We start from the raw sequence: 15,477 nt of genomic DNA, 5'->3' as shown, positions 1-15,477 counted from the left end.
GGTTGAGACAATAACACGTTTTTCTGGGATTTTTTTTTTTTTTTTTTTTTTTTTTTGCTATTGCTTTTAGAATTTTAGTCCATAATAGAATCAAGAAATCCAAAATGAAATGCCATCTATTTTAAAAAACGATAGGCCTTTAAGATGATGTGTGGCTAGCTGAAACAACTTTCCTTTGTTGTGGGTTTCATGTTACTCATGCCATCAGTTGCTCAAGTAGAGTTTATTGAATATTTAAAATGATTAGCACAGGAGAAAGCATTACGCGATAAATGTAATCTACACATTTGCTGGGGTTTATAATCTATACTAAATGAGAGGTAAACCAAGTATGATTTTAGATTGGATACTAAAACAAGTTTGCATAAATGACAGGTAGGAAGAAAGCATATTAAAATAATATGTTCTCACTTATCTTGGTGACATTAGATTGTCTGGCACTTGAGTCTTCTCTGTGGTCCTGAGGCAATCCCTACAGATAACTAGTTCTAGACACTGTCCTGACCACCAGGAGCCGTGTCCAGAATGCCCTACTAGGACAGTTCTCCTTCTAGAATGTTCCTCATTTAAAAGTTTTCCTCTCATGCCTCCTGCTCTTGGCTACTGTGCTGGTGCTGAAAGTCTGGGAGGCCTGAAGAAATTTTAATGATTATGAGAGCAGCCCTCATTGCCCTCATTTAGTGGTAGACTGCAGGTAGCAAATGCTTTATACATCTGCTCCTTCACTGGCAAGAAAAGTACTCTAGCTCTCACACCTTCTCTCTCTCTCTCTTTTTTTTTGTACCAGGGATTGAACCCAGTGACATTTAACCTTTAACTACTGAGCCACTGAGCTGTATCTCCAAGCTGTTTTTTTTAATCTGTTATTTTGCTTAGTTGCTAAGGGTCTTGCTAAGTTGCTGAAGCTGGCTTTGAACTTGCAATCCTTTTGCCTCAGTCTTCCAGATTGCTGGGATTACAGGCATGTGCCACCATGCCCAGCTCATTTCAGAAATTTTGTTAAAGAATAATTATCACTTGTTATTCCATATTCCTGATCTCCATAATATTTTAAAATTTGTTTCTTAACAAAAATAATGTTTTATATATATTTGTGTGTGTGTGTGTGTATATATATATATATATATATATATATATATATATATATATATATATATATTATATAAAACTTAGGAATTATAAATATTAAAAAGTAAAATTAAATAAATTTATAATCCAACCACCTATAGAAGCACCATGTTATATACATTTCTAAAAATCATCTTGCATATCTAATATCTATGGACACACTGTCTTTTCACCTGAGGAATCATTTTTTTGGTTTATAAATTTTCAAATTCATCACATTAATATCTTCCCATATTATTTAATAGTTACATAATTTTTCACAGTTGCATGGTATCAGAATGCACAAATATGTTTCTCTAATCAATAGTATTGATTTATTTGATTACTTTTATCTATTAATTTATGTTATGAACAATTTGCAGTATGCATTTAGCTCTTGTAAGACTCAATTATCCTGTAATAACTTATAATGGTCATTCTCTTCTGTCTCTGGTTTGCAGATAAAGTGTGGCACAGAAATGTTAAGTAACTTGCCCAGTTTCACAGAGCTAGGAAGTAGCAGAACTAAAATCGCAACTCAGGCTGCCTGGCTTTAGAGTGGGTGCCTAACCGATATGATATGGTTGCTATCATGACAGTGCTGACAGGAATGTCCAATTACCTTTCTGCTTCCTTACAACAACACCTAGACTGAAAATGCTGGCCTTCTTAAAGCTTCAGCAATTGCCTTTCAAAAGGCTTATGCTTCCCAGCAGGTTGGGAGGCTGAGGCAGGAGGATTGTAAGTTCAAAGCCAGCCTCAGTAATGGTGAGGCCCTAAGCAAGTTAGTGAGACCCTGACTCTAAGTAAAATACAAAATAGGGCTTTGCTACTAGTTTCCTTTATTAATGCTCTCAGGCATGCTAATTCCACCCTCCACACTATTGTCCAAGTGAGCTAGTTTCTATTACAAACATTAGTGTCTTGTGTTTCCTCTGGGACAAAATTCAACCCCCCCTCAGCTTAGGAATACAAGGCTGTCCAGATCTGCCCTTTTTTTCGGGCTCTTCTCTTTGTATTACACCTTGCATGTGACTCTTGAAAGAGAAAAATGATGGCATCTTCTTTCTTCATTTCCTCATGTCCTCTACATTCATTCCCTGTAGCCTGCAGTGTCTAAGCTCCAAGCACTCTGGACTAGGACTTCAATAACAGGCACCCAGAAGGTGTATACTGCAAAATCCACTGGGCATTTTCATTCAGGAGCAATGAGTATATTGAACATTCATCTTCTTCTTAATTTTTAGCTATTAATTTATTAATTTCAGTTTTGTCTTTGTTTCCTTTTCATCCATACTCCAATCTGTGCTCTAGGACTTTTTTCTACTCAGTTTTCTCCTCCTCCCCCTCTCCTTTCCCCTCCACCCCCTCCTCCTCCTTTATTTTGTTATGGAGGATTGAAACCAGAGATCTTTTGCTACTGAGTGGCATCCCAGCCCTTTTTAGTTTTTACTTTGAGATGGGGTCTGGCTAATTTGCTTAGGGCCTTACTTTTATTGCTAAGTTGAGACTGGCTTTGAACTTGGGATCCTCCTGTCTCAGCCTCCTGAGTCGCTGGGATTATAGGCATGTGCCATCATGCCCGGCCTCCTACTTAGTTTTCTTATATGGTTTTCTCTTTATATTCTACTAGCTCTCTTTGGGAAATCTGATCTACTCTTTATGGTTTTAATTAGTACAAATGTACAGATATCAAACAATCCTCTATTTCTACAGCTTTCTTCTTTCCCAAACCTGATATGCATAGTCACTTAGAGGATTCTTCTAATTAAAGGTCTTGTGACCTATTCACTGTGCTTCCAAATGACCATTCATTATTCTTCCCTTACTTTCTAACCAATATCTTTTTCATTAAAGTTGTGCACTTGTACAAATGACACCATTCAACAAATTTTGTACCCAGAAATTAGTAGACATATTTGACTTCTCCTACTACTTTTTGACTATAGCCATATTTGATTATATTTAACCATTGCCATATTTTGTGTTTGTGTCACAAATGTCTTCAAAGTTCTCAGAAACATCTCTAAAATCCATCATAAATTTCCAGTTCCATTGCTATCATGTTAATCCAGGCTGCCCACTTCTCTTACCTAGATTAATCAATCTCCTGCCTCCAATTTTGCTCCTCAAAGCCAGTCTACCTCCACACTCAATAGTCATCTTACTTAAATCTGATAATATGACCCCTAACTTAAACCTCTCAAGATAAAGCTCAAAGATTTATGATTCATCAGAATTTCCCAAATCTGCATCTAGCCCCACCTGCAGCCCCAGCAGCTCACCTTCAGCACTTCCATACTGTCTGCTCCAGCTACATTGAGCAGAGGTTCCTCAGGTCCTCTGTGCACTTGATTTGCTTGTACTGAATATTCTTCTCTCCCTACTCCTTTCCTTTGCCTGGTTCATGCCTACTTCAGAGTTCTTATTCTTTAGGATTGATCATTTCTTCCCACAATCAATGGCTAACATCCCAATACTTTCTGAAAAATGACATATACCACATTTCTTTACTAGAAGCCCTCTTATCCTGTGTGATTGTAGTAACTAAAATAGGTTCAAATCTGAGAACCATAAAATATCTACAACCCTTAAACATTTATGTTAGCCTAATACATTTAAATGTACAGTCCTTCAACAATTTTTGATGTAGGGCAATGACCCTTAATTTGGGTATAGGTCCCATTGACTCACAATCCATGCAGTCTTTTGTAATCATCATGTACCATTTCTAATTTCTAGCTTCATTTTCCTTAAACTTAGGAAAAAATTCTGTATTCAGACTGGTTTGCAAATGTTTGAATCTTTTCACATCATTTTTCTGGTACCTAATTTGATAGAAAAGTTTTTAGCAACTGTATTTTATTGAGTCTTTCCAAAATAGTCATCTTAATTTCCAAAGAAACAACTCTTCCGTTTTACACTCTGTTTCATTGAATTATGTAAGCAATGTTTAATTATATTACATGGTTACAATAATAAGTCAACTGGCATGAATAGTTTGGGAGTAAATACAGCTAATTCTTGGCAGGCTTGCAACTAAACCAATGAGAGAAGTGTGTAGGCTTACTGGAGCGTGGCCTACTGGCTATGAGCTTTCACTGAGCCCTGAATATTAATCAGCTTGTTTTGCAAAGGAAATTGATTAGTATTGGTTAATTTGCCAAGTCAGTTAAAGTGCTCGGTTGAGAGCACTTCCGTTAACATAGTTGTCTCATATCCACACTAACTGTAAGCACTGTGAAGACAGGGAAATATGCATGGCTTGTGAACAAAGACATGAGTGAATGAATATCTTAATAAATATGTAGAATACCTACCTTTCATACCCTGCCCTATTTCCACTGTAGCTCAAGTATCAACAGTTTAATACAATCTGGCTTTCCCAAATGATTTCCCCATGCTCCAAGTAAAATAATTCTCCCTTTTCTGCCTCTACCTGTACTTTGTACTTACTCCTATCATACCACTTTAAAGTACTTTTACTGATATTTAATTTTATTTCTATTTCCCTTTAATCTACTACATATCTCTTAAAGGCAAGAATTTTTTTTATACATTGTGTTTAATATATAAATGGTAAAGGCTATTTCTTGCTTTTCCCAAATCAACTGATACATAAGTAATTACACAAAATAGCTGTCTCATAAGTATTTTTCTCACTACTTCATATAAGGAAATTGAGGCTAGGAAGATTAAAATACTATAAGTTGTATTAACAAAATAAATAACTCTTAAGAGTATCCATGGTCTGTGTAGTTCAAAGCTCAGACTCTTTCATCCATTATGTATCTTTTGCTCAGATGGCAAGAGAAGACCTGTTATAAGAATGGAAATAAAGCACTTCCTGGCCTCCATTAGTTCTTTTTTTACTTTCCAGCTGCTCTGAATACTAATATTTTGTTAGCTTTTTTTTCCCCCCACAGAATTATAGGGGAACAACAAGCAAGAGGGACAGGGGAAGAATGCTTAGGAAAAAGGATATAAACCTAAGCAATGAGGAAGACTGTGTGGTCTGAACCAGAGTTATGTGGAGGTTGAGGTGGGAAAGAGGTTAGAGGTTAAACCAGACAGACCCCAGCTTATAGATTCACCCTACAGCATTACTTAACCTGTAAGGATGAGAGCATTTGTATAAATTATCCATGGCACTGTTCCCCACCATGGAGGATGCTGTATTTCCCATGTGTGGTTTGGGAAGACTTCCTGGAGTAAAATTGATTTCAAGTGGTACCTTGAGTGGTGGAAAAAAATATAGCTTGCCATTTGGAAAAAGAGATGTAATTTGCAGGCTGAAAAGATAGTAAGACTGAAGAAACTTGCAAATAAAAAAATAGGCAAATTTCAATATTGGATAGAAGAAAGAAAACACCATTACAATGTTATGGTGAGCAGCAGAGAAACTCTACAGAAAGATTCACTAGAAGGACAGGACACCATTTTTATTAATGATTTTCCTGGACCTCTGATTTTCCTCTGATTCTCACATTCATCATTGATTTCATCCAAATCAGACTTGCTTAATATTTATTTTAGTTCTTTATACACCATATCTTGAGCTAAATTTCTTAAGTTTCAAGCTGGTTTGACTTCATATTTCATAAAATTAAGTTCAAAATCAATTCTCCACTTTTCTGAACAATTTCATTACTGATTGCCTTTTAGTATACTCAATAATATAGAGGTTCAATGTTTTATGGCTTACCACAATTTAATTCTCTTTCATATCACTTCATTAAAACATATCCAAGATATGCTATTGTCTTTCCTGCCTCTGCTCATGTTTTTGTTTCATTTAACATAGACATAGACCTGTGGCTACACTATCTCTACAATGCCATCTCTTTTGGGTTGTTTTGTTTTGTTTTACTACTTATGAATTCTCTTATCCCACAAGGGAGATGAGGCTGTTTTCCAACTGTGAAATCACTTCAATCGCTTTTCCACAAATTTACTTTCCCCTAAAATGAAATTGGTTATTCCTACTGAAAATTATACATAGAAAATCATATAAAGATAATTATACATTTCATCTCAAGATACTGGGTATTTTCATTTTTGAATCCCTGGAACATCACTTGTTAACTCTGTAGCTTTAGGAAAGTGACAAAATTCTTTTAAGTCTCTTGTTAATCCTTGGAAAGAATGGGATTGACAATGGTATCTATGTCAGTGGATTGGTTTCAAGATGAAATAAGAAAATCAGTGATTGCCACATAGATAAGAATTCCACAGGAGGCCTGGTCATCCTAACCCAGAAGTATTTACATACTTGTGTTTAATTATTAGAGTAGACCATGCATCTGTTACTGAGCCCTTGAAGTATAACTAATGCTGAGAGGAGATATACATGCAAAATATATACTGTATTTCAAGGACTCAGTAGGAAAAACAAAGGAAGTAAAGAATCTTGTTGATAGGTTTTATATTCTTACATGTTGAAATTATATTTTAAGTATATTGGAATAATAAAATATATCAAAATTAATTTTATCTTAAAATATTTTAACATGGCTTCTAGAAAAAATTTCATTACATACTTAGCTTGTATTTGTGGCACAGATTACATTTCTACTGCATAGCTCTGCTCTAAGAATGACAATCATCATCTTATGAGTGGATTTAGTTTTACTTAGAAGACTTGCCAAAAGCCATTTCTCATGTGAAATGTCACCTATAATAAATTGTGTTAATTAGTATGTAGACTTTTAAAATATTTTGAAGCCTTATTATAGGGGCTGAGGTTATAGAGCAGTGGCGGAACCCTTGCCTAGCATGTGTGAGGCACTGGGTTTGATCCTCAGGACCACATTAAAATTAATAAATAACATAAAGGTATTGTATCCATCTACAACTAAAAATATTTTTAAAAAGTTATTATAGGATGTACAGAACATTTCTCTTAGGATTGTAGAATTTTTAAATATTGTTAGATTTTAAATTATTTATCACTGTAATTTGATATTAAATGATTTTTTATACTATTTTTATATTATATTTGCAAGATGGCTTCCTTATGTAGGTTATAAAAATAATAAGATTTACTTGAGCATTATATATTTATGTATCCAGTTAATTCGAATGTGAATGGGTAACTGAAGACCTAGATAATAATAAATAGAAAAAATATTAAATTTCCTACAAAGCATTTAGATTACCAGAAGATCAGTATTAAAGTGTAGTTGAGAAGTGGTTCCTGAGAAACCTAAGTTAAAAAAAAAAAGTATAAAAAGTTGCGTGAAAATATAGGATCCTTCTGTATCTGTATATTCTGATGCTTCATATGACCTTGAACATCATCTGACTGTGATGAAACTGCAGTCTCCAGTCATGTGAATTAACTAAGTGTGAAGAGAAAAGCTTGTACAAGTAAACTTACCAAAAGGCTCATGATGAGCACCTCAGTTTCCATTCTCTGTAAATTGAGGTAGTCTCTAATAACTTCTAGCTCAAAAGCAAATGATCAAGCATGACATATTTAAAGAAGTAAGTTCAAACATGTATCTCCATTATACAGTTACAATTGCCACACTTAAAAAGAGAATAAACACTAGACTACCTTTTACTTCACAAAGGAAAACAAGAAACCACTAAAGTGTTCATGAAAGAAGAGACCTGTGTGACTAGTTCCCCTGCCCTGAGGTCTGAGGGACCCTCTGGACCAATAAATGCTTTGTGTTTGTAGACACTTGAACTCTCTGGTTCTACTCTTTGTTTCCTTTTCCTACACACTTAAAATTCAAAGGAACTGAAAATTAAGGTACATTTCAAGTGAAATAACTCTGTAACCCAACTTTCTAGTTGTCTTTCTGAAAACTCTCTAATAATTAATCTTCATACTCTCTCTTGAAGATCATCCCATCTACATGGTTATTCATCAATTCAACCTTATCACATTCTGAGTCCACAGGTAATTTGTACCTCTGTTTTGACCCTTGATCAAGGCTTTTCTTTATCGTCATTTTTTTATACAAATCTTATTCCTTCTCTTGTATCTTACTTTGTTTAATAGGATCTTGTACATTAACTGCATGAATTTGACTTTAACCTTTTCTTTCTTACTGTACACTCTCCCTAGATGATCCCATCAAATCTGTGGCTTTAATTATATATTACATACCCCCCACATGTACACGTCACTCAAGTCAAGATCTCTCTCCAGATACTACACTGATATCACTAATTTCCAACTATACATCCACATTTGAATGTCATACTGACATTTTGCATACATGTTCAATGTATTAATCATCTTTGCTCCCTTTAAATTTGTTTATCCCCCTGTGTTTCTGATGTCAGCAAATAGCAGCACCATGCACCTAGCCTTCCCAGTAAGAAACTAGGGTATTACCCTAAATAAACTCCATTCCCTTACCACCTACATGCAATCCAGCTCAAACCAGTCCAGCACATTCTACTTTTAAGATCCTTCCATACCACTTCCATAGCACATGCTACCATCATCTTTTCCAGGAGATATCACAGCAGCTTTGACCTCCAGTCTGGCACCGTCTCCAATTCTGTCTCATGTGAAAACTCAAGAAATTAAGCAAATCTAATCATGTCCCTCCAAAACAGACCTTTTGTTGGTCCTTGCTTCCTTTGATATAAATTCAAAGTCTTAACCCAAACTCTTGATATCTACTCATCTCTCCAGTTCCACCTCTTGCTATGTCATCCTTGTTCTCATCCTGTCCTCAAGCCATAGTGAACACACAATTCCCTAAATATAATCATCCAATTTATTCTCCATTTCTGTGTTGTCTTTCTCTGATTTTTGAACTCTCTGATTTTCATCCTCTCAACTGGTTCACTCTCTCCTCCAGAACTTGGAAAATGTTTTCCCTCTGCTCTCTGTTTCCCTCTTTCACATTTCCCTCCTTGCCAAACTTATTTATCTTTTGGACTCAGCTTAGATGTCATTTCTACTAATATATATTTTCTTTCTACAAGGCCAAATTAGGTTCCCCTCTCATTTGTTTTTATAACACATTATTTTTACATTTTTATTAACAGCTCATGTTTTATTATGCCTAAGTATTTGTTTGCCTTCCCACCAGAAGATACCAATTTTCTTGAATACAGGAATTGTGTCTTGTTTAACCTTATGTCCTAAGCACCTAGACTGGAACACAGGAAGAACTAAATAAATAAATGAACTCTCTATAGTGTTCAGACAAAAGGCTTGCATATGATAGGCACTCTGGTCCCTTAAACTTTAGATGACTTCTTCTAGTGGATACTGGAACAGGAATCAATCATATAGAAAGAAAAAAAGAAAGAAAGAGCATAGAAAGCAAAGAGAGTTTATGATCTTCTCAACTTTCCAAGTGGACCTAAATTTGATGTTGAGGACTAAATTATCTGCACATTCTATCCTCTTAAAGTCTCATTGTACAGCCTAAATAATTAGAAGAACTGAAGAAGCCATTTGCTTAAATTTCTCCAAGGATACAAAGTGACCTTGCCAAAAATCACAGACTAAGTAATGTTCACAGGGCCAGAATCCTGGATTGAAAGTGTAAATATGTGATGCTCCTAACTCATTTTTCATTCCCTTAGAACTATTTACTAAGTAACTTGTTCAGGGTTCTCAAAAGAAAATGAGGAAAACCCTCACATCTTCAAAGGGTAAGATTTTATTCCCTTCATTTTGAATTTTGGTTTAAATTTAGGTTTGAAGATGGGTACGTTCTTTTATTAACTTCTAGATACACTGTGTTAATATTCAATGATCCAGGATGTTTTTCAGACCTAAACCCATTATGGGCTTACTTTACTTATAGTAAAATATCAAAAGACCTTGCTGTGTCATGAATCAAGTGTTGCTACATATTAATCAGGCCTGTTTGCACACGGTGATAAATGAGGTGGGGTAAGTCATTCAGTCTTACTGTCATTCACATGGCCAATGATGTAGCTGTCCTTGTTCCTACAAATTACTTTTATTATAGTTCTGCCAAAACAGCCTGGTCAAATGGAATAAATTCAGATCTCATAGACCAAGGCAATTTTGCAAGAGTAAAGAAGTACTGGGGCAGTTTTCCCAAACAATTGCATTTGTGATTTACATGGTCTCAAAATAGTAAAAATAAGTCTCGTTTTCAAATAAGAAAAATAGTGGTAGAGTGCTTGCCTACCATGTGTGAGGCCCTGGGTTTAATCCAAAACACCACATTAAAAAAAAAAAAAAAATAGAGGATGAAAGTTGCGTCTGTATACCATGCACAGAGAATTGAAATGTTGTGCTTCATTTATGTACAATAAATTGAAATGCATTCTGCTGTCATGTACAACTAACTAGAACAAATAAAAATAATTAAAAAATTTTTAAGAAAGTTGAAAAGGTTTTGCTTCTGAAAAATGCAAAGGTTATTTATTACAACATTCAGAGACTGAAAGAATAAAGAGCAAATGAAAATAAATAAGTGAATCTATAGACTTAAGATGTCATAAAAAGTGAATAAATGATACAAGTTGTAACTTAGCCCTGTGCTGTCTTACCATGGGGGATACTTGCTGTCCAGTACAGGCTGCTGGGCTGCCACTGTTGATAATGTGATGCTCAAATATGCCAAATTACCATGGGGCACTAGAATTGCCCAAAGCTACTTATAAACTTCAACGTGGTAACTAATAATAATACTTGAATTGGAAATGTGGCTGGCAAGGACTATGGATATTAATATGAACCACATGATCACAGAAAGAAAAACTTGCATCCTGTGTCATCTTATTCATTTTCAGGGGTTCATAAATGCTTTTTTTATTTTAAACTGGACTAATCATGTCGTCTATGAGTCAGATATAGGACTATAATATAACTAATCCATGCATATATGGTATCCTGACATACATACGACAAATTGCTTATTTAAAACAAAGAAAGAGAAACCATATCATTAAGACAATCTATATCAGTGGAATGATATGTTAATAAATTTCTATATAGCCCCCAAGTCATCACATCATATCAAGCTCTTCAGTGTTTTCTATAAATTAGAAACTATGAACCCAAGATAAATTTACTCTAAGAAGAGTTCAAAATATGTTGGCACAGATGAACATTTACCGAAGCAGAGAGATATCAAATGGAAATTAGTGGCAGGTCTCTCAAAATGGTTAATAATTTTTAAAAAGACAAAAAATATATTTTTATAATTAAGGCAGAGAATGCACTCTTCAGCATATTATAGTTTAAATTGATGATGTTGTATATGCATTTTAGAGTTATAACTAAAAATAAAGAAAAAAACATAATGGATATATTTCTATGGAGTTCATCTTTATTTCAAATGAATTAGGCAATGATCCACTTTCTATCTTAAAGATCCAGGAAAGTTAATTGAATTTTTCTAGAAAACTAAAGTGCTTATTTGTCTATACTCATGCCTGCAGCAGAGTTTTTTTCCATGCTCATTATGTGAACAAGCGATCACTTTCTTAACTATAATCAGACTTGTCAAAACATTAAAGAAGAAAGCAGAAGACTCTGGGCTTATACTTGTAGGTTGGAAAATGTATTGGTGTTATGGTACAGCCAAACTGACATTTGTTAGGATGATTAAAAATAATTTGGCTGAGAGTTTGGAAAAACATGAGTCATTTGCGGTTCCAGTGTTTCTTTTTCCTTTCCCTTTGAGTGTTATCCAATGATAGTAACATGTATGTATGTTATGGTCTGATATAAATAAATAAATAAACAGCAAAGGGAGATGGGATTGGGTGGAACGAATAAGGAATAGATTGTCAGAAGGCCAAAAACTGAGGTTACTTACTTATATTGCAGAAGTAAGACAAGGAGAATATGGTGGGAGGCACAACTATAGCAACCATCCCTGAAGGCCGGCGACATTTTCAGATCAAAGCCAAGGAATCCCAAATGGAAGTGGATGTCCCATTTCTAAGGGTAGATAACAGAAGGTCAGACTTCGTGGTTAATACATCACTCATCTCACTATGCATACAGTTGGGACTGGGATGAATCTGCTTTTGCTTTATGTTATGCAATTAAGAGTAAAGAGATAAATTTGAATTTTAGCAATTGAGAGGAATAAGCACAATGTCCACACTGCTCATTAAATTTGGAATATATAAAGAAATTACAACTAGATCATTGACAATACTTGGATATCATGACTAGAGCTTCTAGTACAGATAAGTTCATATATGAAGAGTGCGTTAGCTCAAGGTTTTTAAATGAAGAGGAATCAGAAAATAAAGTATAAACACTGATATATTATATTATATATATTAAATAAAAGCTGATATATATATATTATATTCCACAATGAAAAACATTTTTTAAAAAAGAGTAAGAAGATATGGTTATATTGATTTAGAAAAGGATAGAGAATTCCATTAACCATGAAGGAAATTCAATAAAAACCAAAACCCCACACTTACATAAAAAGAATACAAGATGTCTTTAAGAGACTGAACAAGAATAATTAATCTACTTTAAAACATTTCTGCAGTAAAATTTTAATTTCCAGTTATTTTTTTCTTATGACTTAATACTGTATATCTCAGCTCTCCTCTCCGTGCCAATGACTTCATTTAGGATCATTCTGTTTAAAAATTAGAATAAATAAAACTTTAAGGTATGTCTGCTGAATTATATTTTGCTAGCCACTACTTTCCAATATTTGCTTTTCCTTTTATTAATGTGGTTTATCAATCAAAATCTGAATAAAGTGGTTTAGAAAATACTGGGCTAAGTTTATCTGGACTAGAGTCCAGTTTTAGATTTTTCACTGATTTGGGATGTTTACAAACAAAATTACAATCAACCTAAAACTGTTTCCTTGCCAATAAAATGAAGATACATTTTCTATGAGTATTTTGAGAGGGAATCAGAAAAAGTCAGTAATGATCGTGCTCATTTTTAAAGTGTTTGTAAAAAAGGACATGGTTAAAACTCATATGCATTCTGGTTGCATTAAAGTACTCGTATTGAAAGAGATTGTACTTTATAGCAATTAATCAGAATTGTGACTGGATCAAGGACAGCAGGTTATGTAGAGAACACAGAAGAAAGAACAAAGGTTGATGCAGAGAAATAAAGATGAAGGCATAATGAGGAAAACCAGAGAAAGAAGAAAGAAAGAAAAAAAGAAAGCAAATATGATCATTCATTTCCTGGACTGGGATATTCCATTTTCAAAGTTCGCATGCACTTTTACTACTCTAAGAGCCAAATACCCTGGGTCACCTCATCCCTACTTTATATTAGGAACTTGAGTTGGAGACTCTGCCATCATTTTCAAAAGCTTCCTTGGTCAGTCTTTCAAGCTTTTATGTCACTAAATCAGAACCAATACTTGAGCCCAGGGCATTGATATTAGAGGGACTCTGCTTTTCAAATTCCCTCTTCAATTCCCCTACTTCCAGATTGAGGGATTTCACTAGGCACTCTGGGAAGAGACAACTGATTGTGATCCCAGCTCCACCTGTTACCTTAAAATGACAACTTAGAATGGCTCCTCCCTTTTAGTCATATGCTTACCTAAGGCACAATGGAGCCCAACACAAACATCCTTACCTTACTTCCTTTTTACCTTTAATTCTTCCTGGAGCACTTAAAAATCCTGCTTCCTCTCAGACATTCCAACTGGTTTGATGGTCAGGTTCATGTACTCTTCTGAGGGTTTCTAAAACAAACAACTCAACACTAATTTGGGCAGTACCTGTTTTTACCATTTTGAGGGACTTGTCTCTTACCAGACAAATTTGAAGTTAGAAGTGGCTGATCTGATGGAAAACATAGTCTGGGGTTAAGAAAACAAAACAAACAAACAAACAAACAAACAAAAAAAACAGCAGGAAGGATATAGAAAGAAAAGACTCACACATTGACTTTTCTCAAACTAAGCATATCTTTGTATCTCTCTCTGCTTTGATCCACTATTATTTGGAATTATGGATGTCCCAATCACTTTATCTTCTTGGTCAGTTTCTCCCATTTGCCCATTGGGTAGTTTATGAAAACACCTCCTTTAGGTATTATGCCAAAGAGGAGAAAAGTGGTCAAATTCGTATTTGTCAATTGGTATCCCTGTCGGAACTACTACTAAGGTTAAAAAACAAAAACCACATTTGGTGATTTCAGTAGGGTTACTAACAAAATAGACAACAAAAATGAGATTTAGTTAGAATCTCCTAATAATAGGGGGTAGATTTGCGAAAAGTAACTAAAATGAAATTCCTTCACCATGTGGCTTGTATCTGAAGGTAACTCCTTGGGCTTAAGTATCCTGATAAAATGTCTTACAATCATATCAAGATCTCATTTATTTCATTTCTGACTCTATTGCAGTGGAAGTCAAGAACAGATGGCATGGCTTTCAAAAGAATCTTTTTCATTTGGCTCTTGTGAATATCAGAAAGTAGAATTTTTGTGTGTGTGTGTGTGTGCTGATTTTGAAGGGGCCCATCATGTGGAATAATTTAGAATACTCATCCTCTTCACATGGCTATCATTAGTTCTCATTTGCAACCCCTTTTCCCTATTAGGTTAGTATTTATTATAAAGGAAGTATAATTTCATTTGAATTTGTAGAATTTTTCATTCTGCGTGACATTGAAAGTGAAATCATTGGGGAATGTGATAAATATCCATGAAACTCTGTAAATGTTTATTGATAAAGAAAAGACTAATAGTTATCTCAAATGTGGTGGTGGACTTTTAGCAGATAGCTAAAGCTAAAAAAAAAAATGAGTGTGCAATCATATGTCCATCTATATTTCTGGTTCTGAAGATGTTTTGTTACAGAACAAATCTATCATAGTAAAATATAAACTATTTGTAGCATCCAAGAGATATGAAGTTTGTATTTGCATAGTGGCAGTACAACAAGAAGCAGAACTAGCAACCAAACTTATGCCAATGATATTGAGCAATTCTGAGACTTAATTTTTACTTTTATCTTGGTCTGACTCCTAAGAAATGCTCTTTTCTGATTACTGACCATTACTTGGACCACATATGAAATTCATTGTGCATTTTGGAGCCACAACTTTCTATCCTTAGGTTTTACTCCTTCTTCTAGAAAAAGGGGTTAGGCTATGACACATATACCTCTTAAATTTGTTTTAAAGGTAAAATAAGATTTATATGAAAACTGTCTGAATGGTAGAGATGTCTTCCTTCAAAATCCATATAATTATTCTCTGCCTTAGTGGTCTACATATAATGATGGAGATTAACTAAAGATTGAGATGAGGGTTGCTGGAATCACATGTATTCAATTCTCTAGGACCAAAAGTATGACCCATACACAGTGGCAATGATAATAAGCCTGGTGCTATTCAACAGAACTGTCTTCCGTATTTGGAAGATGTATTTGCACACACAGAATTTTCACCAGA

The sequence above is a fragment of the Marmota flaviventris genome, chromosome 11 (assembly GCF_047511675.1).
Source record: "Marmota flaviventris isolate mMarFla1 chromosome 11, mMarFla1.hap1, whole genome shotgun sequence".
In the NCBI taxonomy this organism is placed as follows: domain Eukaryota; kingdom Metazoa; phylum Chordata; class Mammalia; order Rodentia; family Sciuridae; genus Marmota; species Marmota flaviventris.
The sequence above is the reverse complement of the archived record's forward strand: the minus strand, read 5'-3'. Positions refer to the sequence as shown.